General features: G+C 44.1%; 1 protein-coding gene across 1 annotated transcript in view; it reads left to right on the top strand.

The window, feature by feature from the left end:
* The first annotated feature begins 19 nt into the window (after positions 1–19).
* Positions 20–10,291, top strand: part of HDLBP (high density lipoprotein binding protein) — a 39,065-nt gene continuing 28,793 nt past the window's right edge. The window contains exon 1 of the mRNA XM_066556329.1: positions 20–131. The gene's annotated coding sequence lies outside the window, so the exon portion shown is untranslated. The remainder of the gene's footprint in view (positions 132–10,291) is intronic.

Below are 10,291 nucleotides of genomic sequence, written 5' to 3'. Positions count from 1 at the left end.
TAGCAACCCGCTGGGAGGGGGCGGGGCCGCCCGCATGTTGTAGGTCACGCACATCCCCTCTGCTGTACCAAGATGGCGGTCGGGCCGTCGGCCTCGTACCCAGCATAGGCTTCGCTGCGGGCCGACTAGAGGTAACGCCGGGCCCGGCGCGGGAGGGCGGGGGCGGGAGCGCCTCCGGTGAGCGGGAGGAAGGCGCGGGCCCGGCGCCGCGGCCGGGCTCCTTCCTTTGCCTGCAGCAAGATGGCGGCAGCGGCGAGAAGGGCGGCGGGCGGGATGTGCACGGAGCGCCCGGCCCCGCTCTATGGTCGCGGCCGCTGCCATTGGCGCAGCGCGGGCCACGTGCCGCCCGCGCACCCCGCACCGAGCCGGGGTCCCGCTCCGCCGCCCCGGGGCTCCGCTCCGCCGGCAGCGCCGCCGGGCCGCCCGCGAGCGGACAAAAGCCGTGAGTCACGTCCCGTTTCCTTCCCCTGCGGCGCACCGGCCGGGGCTGCGCCCGCGCCGCGCTGAGGGGATGCGGCTGAGGGAGCGGTCACTGCTCCCCCCCCCCGCCTTCGACCTGCCCTGTGCCCCCGGGCCCGCACGGCTGCGGGCTCCCCAAGGGCAGCGGTCTCCATTCCCAGCGCTCCCCAAGCTGAGGATGCGCCACAGGCCGCGGTGGGGGAGGGTTGTGGCCTCACCTGTGACACTGCAGGTAGCGTCAGCCGCCTCTGGGCATGATAGCAGCAGAAATTCAGCTTCTGCTGACCTGCTCTCTATGCCTGCAGTGTGGTTTTATTTCGGGTTATTTATAGACCGGGATGATCCAGCAGCCCTGAAGAGGGTTAAGCACCGGGGCACTGATGATTCTTGAGCTATAGCTGAAATGGCACATGATAAATAGCATTTCCCATGATGGCTTTCCCCAGCAGTAGGGGAGGTTTCATAACTGGGAGGCATAATTTCTTCCAGTGAGAGACAAGAAGCAGGAGAGGAGGTTGTGCTGGGAGTATTGGTAATCTAGAGATCAGTTAACTTGTAAGATGAGGCAAGAGCTTTGAATTCACTAAATTTAAAATTCAAAACATTCTCAGTTCTGTGCTTGTGAAGTTAAGATTAGTGACATTCAGTCCCAAGGTGTTTGAAAGAGTAATTTCTCGTCTTAGCCTGTTGTGTAATGGCAGAGAAAAAAAACTGCACACTCATATGTGCTGCATTGCTTTATCACATCTCTTCTGTTCAGTAAGGTAGGTGAAGAATCTGTCTGGTGATTTAGTCTCCATTTTTCCTACTGGTTCTATTCTGACAACTGTCTTCAGTTAGATGACAACAAATAGCAGATTTATGTTGGGGTTTTTTTCCCTCAAACCTGAATTGAAAGTGGTGTTTCATGTATTATTTCATATGTGGGCTGGGCATCCCTCTCTGTGCTAAAGGAACATAAATCAGAGGTGAAGCAGGAAAGGAAGCAATAACCTGATGGGTGGCTGTGTATCTGCTAAAGCTCTGTCTCTCTAACCCTTTGCCTGTTTAGATTCAATCTGTTAAAAAAAAAAAAAAAACAGTATTCCTATTTGTACATGGATTTTCATAAAGCATGGCCCACATCATAGGCAGAGCCAAACCACACAACCTTTTTCATAAAGGTCCACAGTATAGTTTTACAAGGATCAGAATGACAGGCACAGGAAGAGCTCTCACTAGATATGAAACAGTAACTGGTGGTATGTGACTGCAGGGTGGCAGAGGCAGTGTCACCAGCCAGCCTGAGCTTTGCCACCACTGCTGCAAAGTGAGTGCAGATCATTCTCAAAGGACAGTTTTCCAAGTAGCTTGTATAAGAAGCAGTTAAAGATTGCTCCAGGTTTGTTCTGTGTAGCTCATTCTGCTGTGTCCACAGCTGGTAGTGTGATACACACTCCTGTCTCCTCCTTTGTTGCAAGTTAAGCTGATTTTTTTCTGTTGGCTTCTTTTTCGTCTCTCCCCCAGTTTTGCCTGATAGGGTGAAAAAATTGACATTTCTTCTTATGATTTTGAAGGTTATTATGGTCCCTACTTTTTCATTAGTCTCACTTACCTAGACTGAGATGAGGAGGGAGGTTTCCCCTTGAACTAGAATTGGATCATAATGTTATTGTTGCTTGTTGCACAGCTTAATGGCAACAATAGTAACTTGATTTTGGTAGGTTGGGGTGGTTATTCTTAGTGGAGTAGCTGGTCTTTTCCCATTTAATATTAGGCTACCTCTGAAGATAATATGGTCTGTTAGAAGAGAGCCTTGTAACCTTGGGCTTTCCATAGCTGTTATCTGGGTGGGAGCCATCCCAGACAAGGCAAACTGTGCAGTTGGCACCTTTTTGATGAAAATTGGGATGTCTCACTGGTTACAGTATTTCAGGTGATACTGCCTTTTCCAAAGCATACTATTCTCTATATATATAGAAGCTTGTTAAGCTGGTACAAATGCACTTAGGATTGTGCTGCTGGGAAAATTTGGGTAATTCCTCCAGTCACTACTCCAATCAGATGGTCAGAGTAGTCAGCAGTGGCACTGGGACCAGTCCAGAGCATTCAAACTGAATGCAGGTGTGTGGTTAGAATCACAGGATCATTTAGGGTGGAAAAGATCTCCAACATCATCAAGTCCAACTCTTCCCCAGCACTGACCCATTCCCACATCCATACATCTCAAACACTTCCAGGGATGGTGGCTGATGATGCTTCCCAATATCCAATCTAAACCCTCCCTTGTGAATGAATGGTTCTCTTGCCATAACTGGGAGGGTTTTGTTAATTACAATGGTGGGTTTGTGGAGAGTATCACATTTATGTGAAAATGTTTCTCTTTGAAAAAAAGTCACTCAACAATGGTTCAATTTTGGTTTGTATTCAAGAATTCTACAGAAGGAAATCCTCAGGCCTGTATTGTGCACAGCTTATAAAATAAACCTCAGAGTGAAATAATGAGACTGGCAAGTGTTCCCATGGGTGTTTGGAACCCTTAGGGGAATGTTGTTACAGTCTTGACAAAGATACTCAGAATAGGGGTGGCTTCCCCATCCCTGGAAATGTTTAAGGCCAGGTTGGACAGGACTTGGAGCAAGCTGGCCTAGTGGAAGGTTCCCTTCCATGACATGGGGTGGAATTGGATGGTGGTCAAGGTTCCTTCCAACCCAAACCAGTCTGGGATTCTGGGCACCACTGAAGAAGTTGCAACAGGGTTTTTAAGGCAGGCTGAGGAAGGTGTGTTCACCCAGGAGGTAACAAGTCTGACTTGTCCAGGAGCATGGTGCTGAGAGGCCCAGGGCCTGCAGAACTCCTGCAGTGTGTGTCTGTGCAGAAATTAAGTAGGTGTTATTGCATTAAAATATGAAAACAGATCAAGAAGAGACAGGAAAATACAACCCAGCTGCAGGATTAAGTCTCTGTTCCTCTTCCTAATTACCCTACCTTTGAAAGCAGAATGCTATTGTGTAGCTTGTTGGGCTTTCTCATGTTTTTTTAATTTTACTTATTGTTTTTTCTAGGCCTTTGGTCTAGAAGCTATTCCTGCAGGGTCTGTGGTGTTTATTGTGGCTGTGAGACTGCATTTGGAGTGGAAGGGAGAGCCTTGGTCAGTAGGGCCTCTTGGGGAAGGGATTGCAGAGGACTCAGGACACTGGAGGTGGGCTCTGGCCTCCAGGTGTTCATGCTAGACTGGTGAGTAAGTCAACAATCTAGGGCTTGTTTCAAGAGCTCTTTCCATTTTAGAAACTCCTAGCTTTAGAAGAAGAATTTTGGGGTACTAGCTTATCCTGGATGTGGAATTAGACCTGAGAAATTTGCATTTATATTTATATTTGTATTTATTTGCCCTTTAGCTTTAAAAGAAAGCAGATTTTTAGGATATAAACAGTCTATTAAAATCTTGTGATTTGCATTCTCGTCTTAAATGATAAGTCCTGAATGCCTAATGACTTAAGTGATCTTTTTCCACATCTTCCTTCTGTGCATCATGGTGTGACTTCAGTGGGAGGAAATCACAAAGTCAGGCTGGAAAAAGATGTATCAATAAATGGGGAGGAAAATTTCCAACCAAAGCAAGGGGAAAAACTGAGTTGCTAAAGGATTTATGTGTTTAAGGTTTTAATTGCAACAAGGAGGAGTAATCAGGCTGTGATTAGTGTTCTGAGTTTGTTTCATAAAAAAGATGTGTTAAAGCTGAAATACTTAATTTGTCCTTCATTTAGGTGATGATCTGTGGTGTTTCTACCTATACAAGCTCTGATATTTTCCCAGCAGTTTTGCAGAAGTACAGGAATCACTTGTGGCAGCTGCCATATAATGCAGATACTTTGATCCTGCTGCTGGACTTCACTTGTCTCTCACAGCTGATTCTGTGCTGTTGAATCTTGCATCTGGTAGATCTCTCAAGCCTCAGTGATACCTACTAATATTTTACAACTTCTTTCTGGATATATTAGCATGTGAGTAGCTAAAGTACACGTAAGCACTCCTTGGGTGCAGAGGGCTGACCTTGGCCACAGCTGCCTGCCCTGGGGGAGCTGGCTGTGTTGCTGAGGCACAAGGGAAGCAGGGCTTGGAGCAAGGAGGCACAAAAAGAGGCACTTGCAAAACAGCAGGCAGAAAAAAAAATCAGGGAGAAACCTGAGAGAAAAGTTAACCACAAAAGGCTCATCTAGAGGAAGTCATAATGAGTTTAACTTCAGTGGAAAAACAGCACTAGAAGAAGGGAAGGGATTGGTTCAGTAGCTGCAAGACACAGAGAAATGGTGACTCACAGGAAAAGTTTTGCCTTTGAGGAGATTGAATAGCACAGGCATATTTATGCGACCTCCCTTAAATGATGTTGTTTAATTTAATTGCAAAATAAAATGGATTTACTTGTTGACACAGAATGGAAGTAGTACCAGATTCTCTTACACCCCACAGCAGTGTCTGGAGCTGTTTTCCAGCAACAGTTTTGCTGTTTTACTGACAATTTTTCAGTGATGAGAGAACCACTTGGGAGAAGTTTGTGGATGGAAAAGATAGATTTATTTAGCATTGATGAAAGAAAAGAGACAAACCCATCCCTCCCCCCTGAATAAAAGACCCCAACAACAAAACAAACTCAAATATGGAAACAAAACAAAACCAAGAAACAGAATTCTATAAGGAACTTGCTTATAAATATGTGTCAGTGTCATTCTGGTAAAAGTATCCACACATATATAACTTATGTGTATGCCACATCTTTCACCTGCAAGAGAAATACCTGTGCAGGAAAGTTTCTGGGAGTCCTCACATCATGGTAATTGATACCTGTGTGCTGGGAATTCAGCAACATCCCAGCAAATAACTGGAATTTAAGGGGAAAGACTTGGAACCCTGTTGTGTTATGACTACTGCAATCCTGTTTGGAAGAGGCAGGACCCAGCCCTCTGTCTGTGTTATTGAATTGATAGCTGCTTGTTGAGATCTCTCTCAAAGGAAGGTTACTGGTATCATATCTCCCAGTAAATACCATGAGGCAGGTATAGCTGACTGTCACAAAGGTAACCTCTGGCATGTTTTTCATCAGGGATTGGATAACAAATAATCTTCTTACATCATTCAGATTGCAGGCTTGGTTCCAGCTATTGGCACACAGCATGGGCATCACTCCCCTGCCTCTTTTCCCCACCCATGCTGGTTTTGGTTGACTGGTATTTCAATGGTTTTACAGCAGGTTGCTGTAAAAATCTGCAGAGGCTTTTTCTCAGAGGAACACTGACAGCTTTGATGGCCAGTGCTGGATTCAGGTGCTACCACCTGCTGTAGCATCACTTGCTTCTTCTCTTCTGCTTTTTTGTAATCCTGTGTTTTTGTCTATCCCTGCATTTGTGGCACTGGGAATTGAACTGGCTATTTCACAAAATAAATGGGATATTTGCCAAAGTTGAGTGACAAACAAAGCTGAGGGCAGGCTGTGTGGCCAGAAAAGGGACCTCAGGCATGGGATGGGTACATGGGTTGAGTTAGGAAAAGGGAAGAGAATAAGAGACACAATTAACATTTCCCCACTGGCAGGGACAAAGGCCAAGCCTGCAAAAGCTGCTTTGGGAGAGGAGGCCAGGAGTGATTGCAGTGGACTTGTTACTTCTTGCCCCAAAAGTTGGGGGGCATTTTTGTGTTTCCAGTGGGCACTGGAGATGGTGTGGGCTGCCTGACTTCTCCTGCATTTCTGAAAGAGGAGAGCAGGGTTCTGCTGTTTGTACAGCAGCTCCAGCAGTTTCCATTGCTCAGGAGAAAGTAAGTTTGCAGTTATCTCTGTGCCAGTGATAAAGTTGAATGTAAACCTGTGCTGGAGCAGTTGAAAGGAAAACTGGAAAAAAAAACTCTCAGAGCAGGCAGGGTGGGAGAGAGAGAGTGGGAATGGGAATGTATTATGGTTGACCTGCTAGTACATATGCCTTTGTTTTCAAAGTGAATACTTCAGCAGCTGGTGCAGTGTGCTGGGATTTAGGTGTTTGGTCTCACAAGGAGCCTTGGAATGTCTGGAGAATAGCAAGTTGTAGGTATATGACTATTGCTTAAAAGTAGAGTTGGTTATGTAGCGTTGAAGAAGCTTAAAAGTGATTTTTAAACTCTTGCTCTTATAAATAGTTTCATTAAATTAAAATCCTGAGTAGATGGCTCTGTTGCTTGCAGCATAGCTGTGGGTAAAATGAGAGCAAGCAGTGAGTATTTACAGAAGGTTAAAAGTTCTTGCAAATTTAGGAAACATTACCTCTCTATTTTATTTGAAAACTCATCTTGCTCAGGACACCATTCCAAGTGGGTGGAGGACTGAGCAGCATGAGGTATCAAAACAAAAAAATTGTACCCAAAATGGTTCATGTCCTGTCCCAGTTCAGCCCAAAGATGACCAGGGTAGAACTGGGAATGATTCAGTTATGAAAAGGGGTTTTAACTGTAAAATAATATTATTTGTAACAATTAGGGGGAATAGTTTTACTCTGACTTCTCCCTATCTGTCTTTCTCTCCTTTCATAGCAGGCTTAGAGTGGCCTTGCAAATTTGGAAGGGAAGACTGTCTGGGTTTTTCACTGTCAGTTTAGATCACTGTGATGTAATTCTGTCTAACACATGAAGAGCCTTTTGCTTGGCCTAGTAGAGATTAGGAATTAGTGCTTGTCTGTGGATATGCTGAGCCCCTGTTGCATGTGCTATGAATAGGACAAAGGGAAGGCAGTGCTTAAATAGTGAGGGTCTGAGCATTGCTTTTCCAAAGTGGAAATCATTGCTTTTCCAGTTGGAATCAGATATTTACTTTAATGCTTTTTCAGAGGAATTGTTGCCAAACTGAAGGTGGGTTTTTTTCATTTTTAAATAGTTCTGTCCTGCTCCAAACAAAGCACTAGCCTCCCTGCAAGTTTCAGGCTTTTATTCTTTCAAGTGTTTTGTTTGTCACAACAACACTGACTTTTCTGGGTTGTAATTTCAAGCTGCTTATTGCAACTGAAAGATAGAAATAAAGAAAAATAAAATGTACAGAATTAAAGAGTCTCGTGAAGCCATGTGACTTGGGAAACTGGAATTCAGAGCAAAACATACCAGAGCACAAAGAAGTTTATAAAAATGGAGCTCTGGCATTCTCTTCTCTTCGTTATCCAATAAACATTATGAACTGAGGAATCTTTAACATCTTTCAAGGAGCCTTGAACAACTTTGCTGAGTTTTTTTTATATAATACATCAAATCAAAGTAGCTAAGCAAGATTAAAAAGAACTGGAACCCAAACAGAGTGGACAAAACCAAATGTCTGTTTACATTTTTGCTTAAGTTGCAATTTTTCTGCTCCTCCCCTGAAAAGTGGCACTGGGGAGGTCTCATTTAGTTTGCCACTGTTCTTTTTTCTTTTCTTTATTTTCTGTATATATTTATCCAATTAGTATGAAAAGTGGCTGTTGTTGTCTTTATAAACTGCTGTAAGCAAGTACTGAAATTCTGCCCTGCAAAACATCAGCTTAAGAGTACCTGGAGGAGGGTCTTGGTGGGTCTTGGTGACAGGTTTGAGCTCAGGGACATAGCTGACTTCACATTTTCTAAGTATAGGACAGTTAATGTGGAAAAAGGTAAGTTTAGGGCTTGCAAATTCCTTGCCTTTTCAAGCTAGGTAATGTAGAGTGGATGAGAGCTGCTGGCAGCATTTCTTTAAAAAAAATTGCCACGTGTTCATTTTATATTGCAGTGGCCAATGGAGAGAGATCAGGAGACACTCAAAGGTAAACAAAAGCACTTCAACCCAATAGCCAAAGGAGAGCAAAGTAAAAGTTTCCATTTGAAGAACAGAAAAAAAAATAGTGCACGCTTTGTTCTGCAGTATCTCCAAAATCCTCATTTCTTGGGTAGCTGGGATATTAGCAGGCTTTGGAAAGCACCTTTCAGCTCACTGATTGTGGCAGATTTTTGTTCTTCTGCAGTGTAGAATGGCAAGCAGTGCTGCAGCACCACTCTGAAAGCACCTGGGAGTGATAAGCACACAGTGTGGTGGTAGTTGAAACTAAAAAGCAAGTTCAGATCAGCATAAGAAGCCAACATTGAAATTCTAACTGCAAGTAAGAAACCTTTTTTCACTGTAAGGATAGTCAGGGATTGGAATAGGTTGCCCAGAAAGTTTGTGCAGCTAAGAAGGCTTTCAAGACCTGAGTGAGGAAAGCCCTGAATGCCCTGGTCTGACCCTGCTTTGAGCAGGCCCCAGAGTCTCTGACCTCCATGTGTTGCCAGATATTCTGAATTTCTGTGATTTCTGTGCTGTTCCCACTTTCCAGGCAATATATTTGGAATCTTTGTTTTCTGAATCACTTTTTCCATTTTGAGTCAAACCAGTGTTTTGCTTTACTGTGAAACTGGAAGATACTGTATTTTACTTTATCCCTCATGTTTATTCCTCATGAAAATGTTTATTGGCTCCCCAAGGCCAGGAACCTGAAATTTGCTTCTACTCCTTAGCAACTTCTTGAAAGCCAAGTTTATGTTAAATCAGATTTCTCTCACAGTGCAAGTGGAAGGGCAGACTCAGATTGGTCCTCTGTGGCTTCTCTCTGCTTTGCTTTTGAATTGATTTTATTAAACTGTCCATTGATTTTTATTTTTTTTCTTCCTCATCTCTGAAAAGAGATGTTGTTTTGTCACAGCACCTGACATCCAAGGATCACAGCATTCTGAACAACTTGAAATGAAATAACGAGTCCACAGAGAAAATCAAGATGTTCTGTGTGTGTGCACAGCCAGGGCAACCAAGAGAATTTTGCTGGTCAATTCACCAAATGTGCAGCAAATCTAAGAGCAGAGCTTGAGTCTCTTTACTGGGGGTTTTTTGGTTTGGTTTTTCCATTAAATATCACTTTTTCACAGTGTCCCTGTGTAAAGCCAGCAGCTTTTCCTCCCTCTGCAGTCAGAGGGCCTGATGCTCCTTGTTGACACTAGAACTCTGTCACACCAGTAAGTTGCTCCTGTTTTTCCTACCTGTTCTGCATGCCCCTTGTTGCAGAGCACCCTGGGATAGCCTAGGAAGGGTAGTGTCTATATATTCTTTGCTTGCTGATGGTTACATGATTTTATTGTCAGAGTGCCCATGAAATAAGTCTTTTAAAGACCCATATTTGCCTGAGAGTCCTGCTGAGGTTTGTCATTTTCCTTCAATATCCAGTCAGCTCTTCTGTTCCTACAAGAGCATTGCCCTCAATAAACAATTTACCTACCTCCTGGTAGGTTACCAGGAGAAAGGCAAGGGGTGTTGCACCCACCTGGGACCCTATATTTTCTACCACAGATCCTGTGTGAGACAAACACACACAGTAACTCATCTTCCTTCCACCGCCCTCTCTTCCTCACAGCATCACTAAGTGGTTGGAGCTGGGATTAGTGTCTAGGCTTGGGTAGACTTTTCTCTTTCTACCTATAATTCTCTAACTGGGTATTTGCAGTGGGCCTCTGAAGATGGTGGAGCTGCATTAAGTACAGCCAAGGGGCAGAATTTAGCCTACAGAATCATTTCTTCCCAGCACTGATGTGTGAATGGGGAAGATAGGTATCTGATTTGCACATCCCTGAAACTTTTCTTCCTCGTGGCAAATAAGTAAAAACTAATCTCAAAGTCAGAGACATAAGCAATGTGGACTCATGTTCAATAATTTCTTAAGATGAAACTTCTTTTATTCTCTTAGCAGAACTATCTATATAGTTTGACTCCAAACTTCAGTTTAACAGAGATTTTCTGTAGAAATGCCAATGTTCTGTTGGAAGATCCCCTGGCTTGCCACAGCGATAGCTGTGGAGCTGAGACACA

This window comes from Molothrus aeneus, chromosome 10 (assembly GCF_037042795.1).
Source record: "Molothrus aeneus isolate 106 chromosome 10, BPBGC_Maene_1.0, whole genome shotgun sequence".
Lineage (NCBI taxonomy): Eukaryota > Metazoa > Chordata > Aves > Passeriformes > Icteridae > Molothrus > Molothrus aeneus.
The sequence above is the reverse complement of the archived record's forward strand: the minus strand, read 5'-3'. Positions and strand labels throughout refer to the sequence as shown.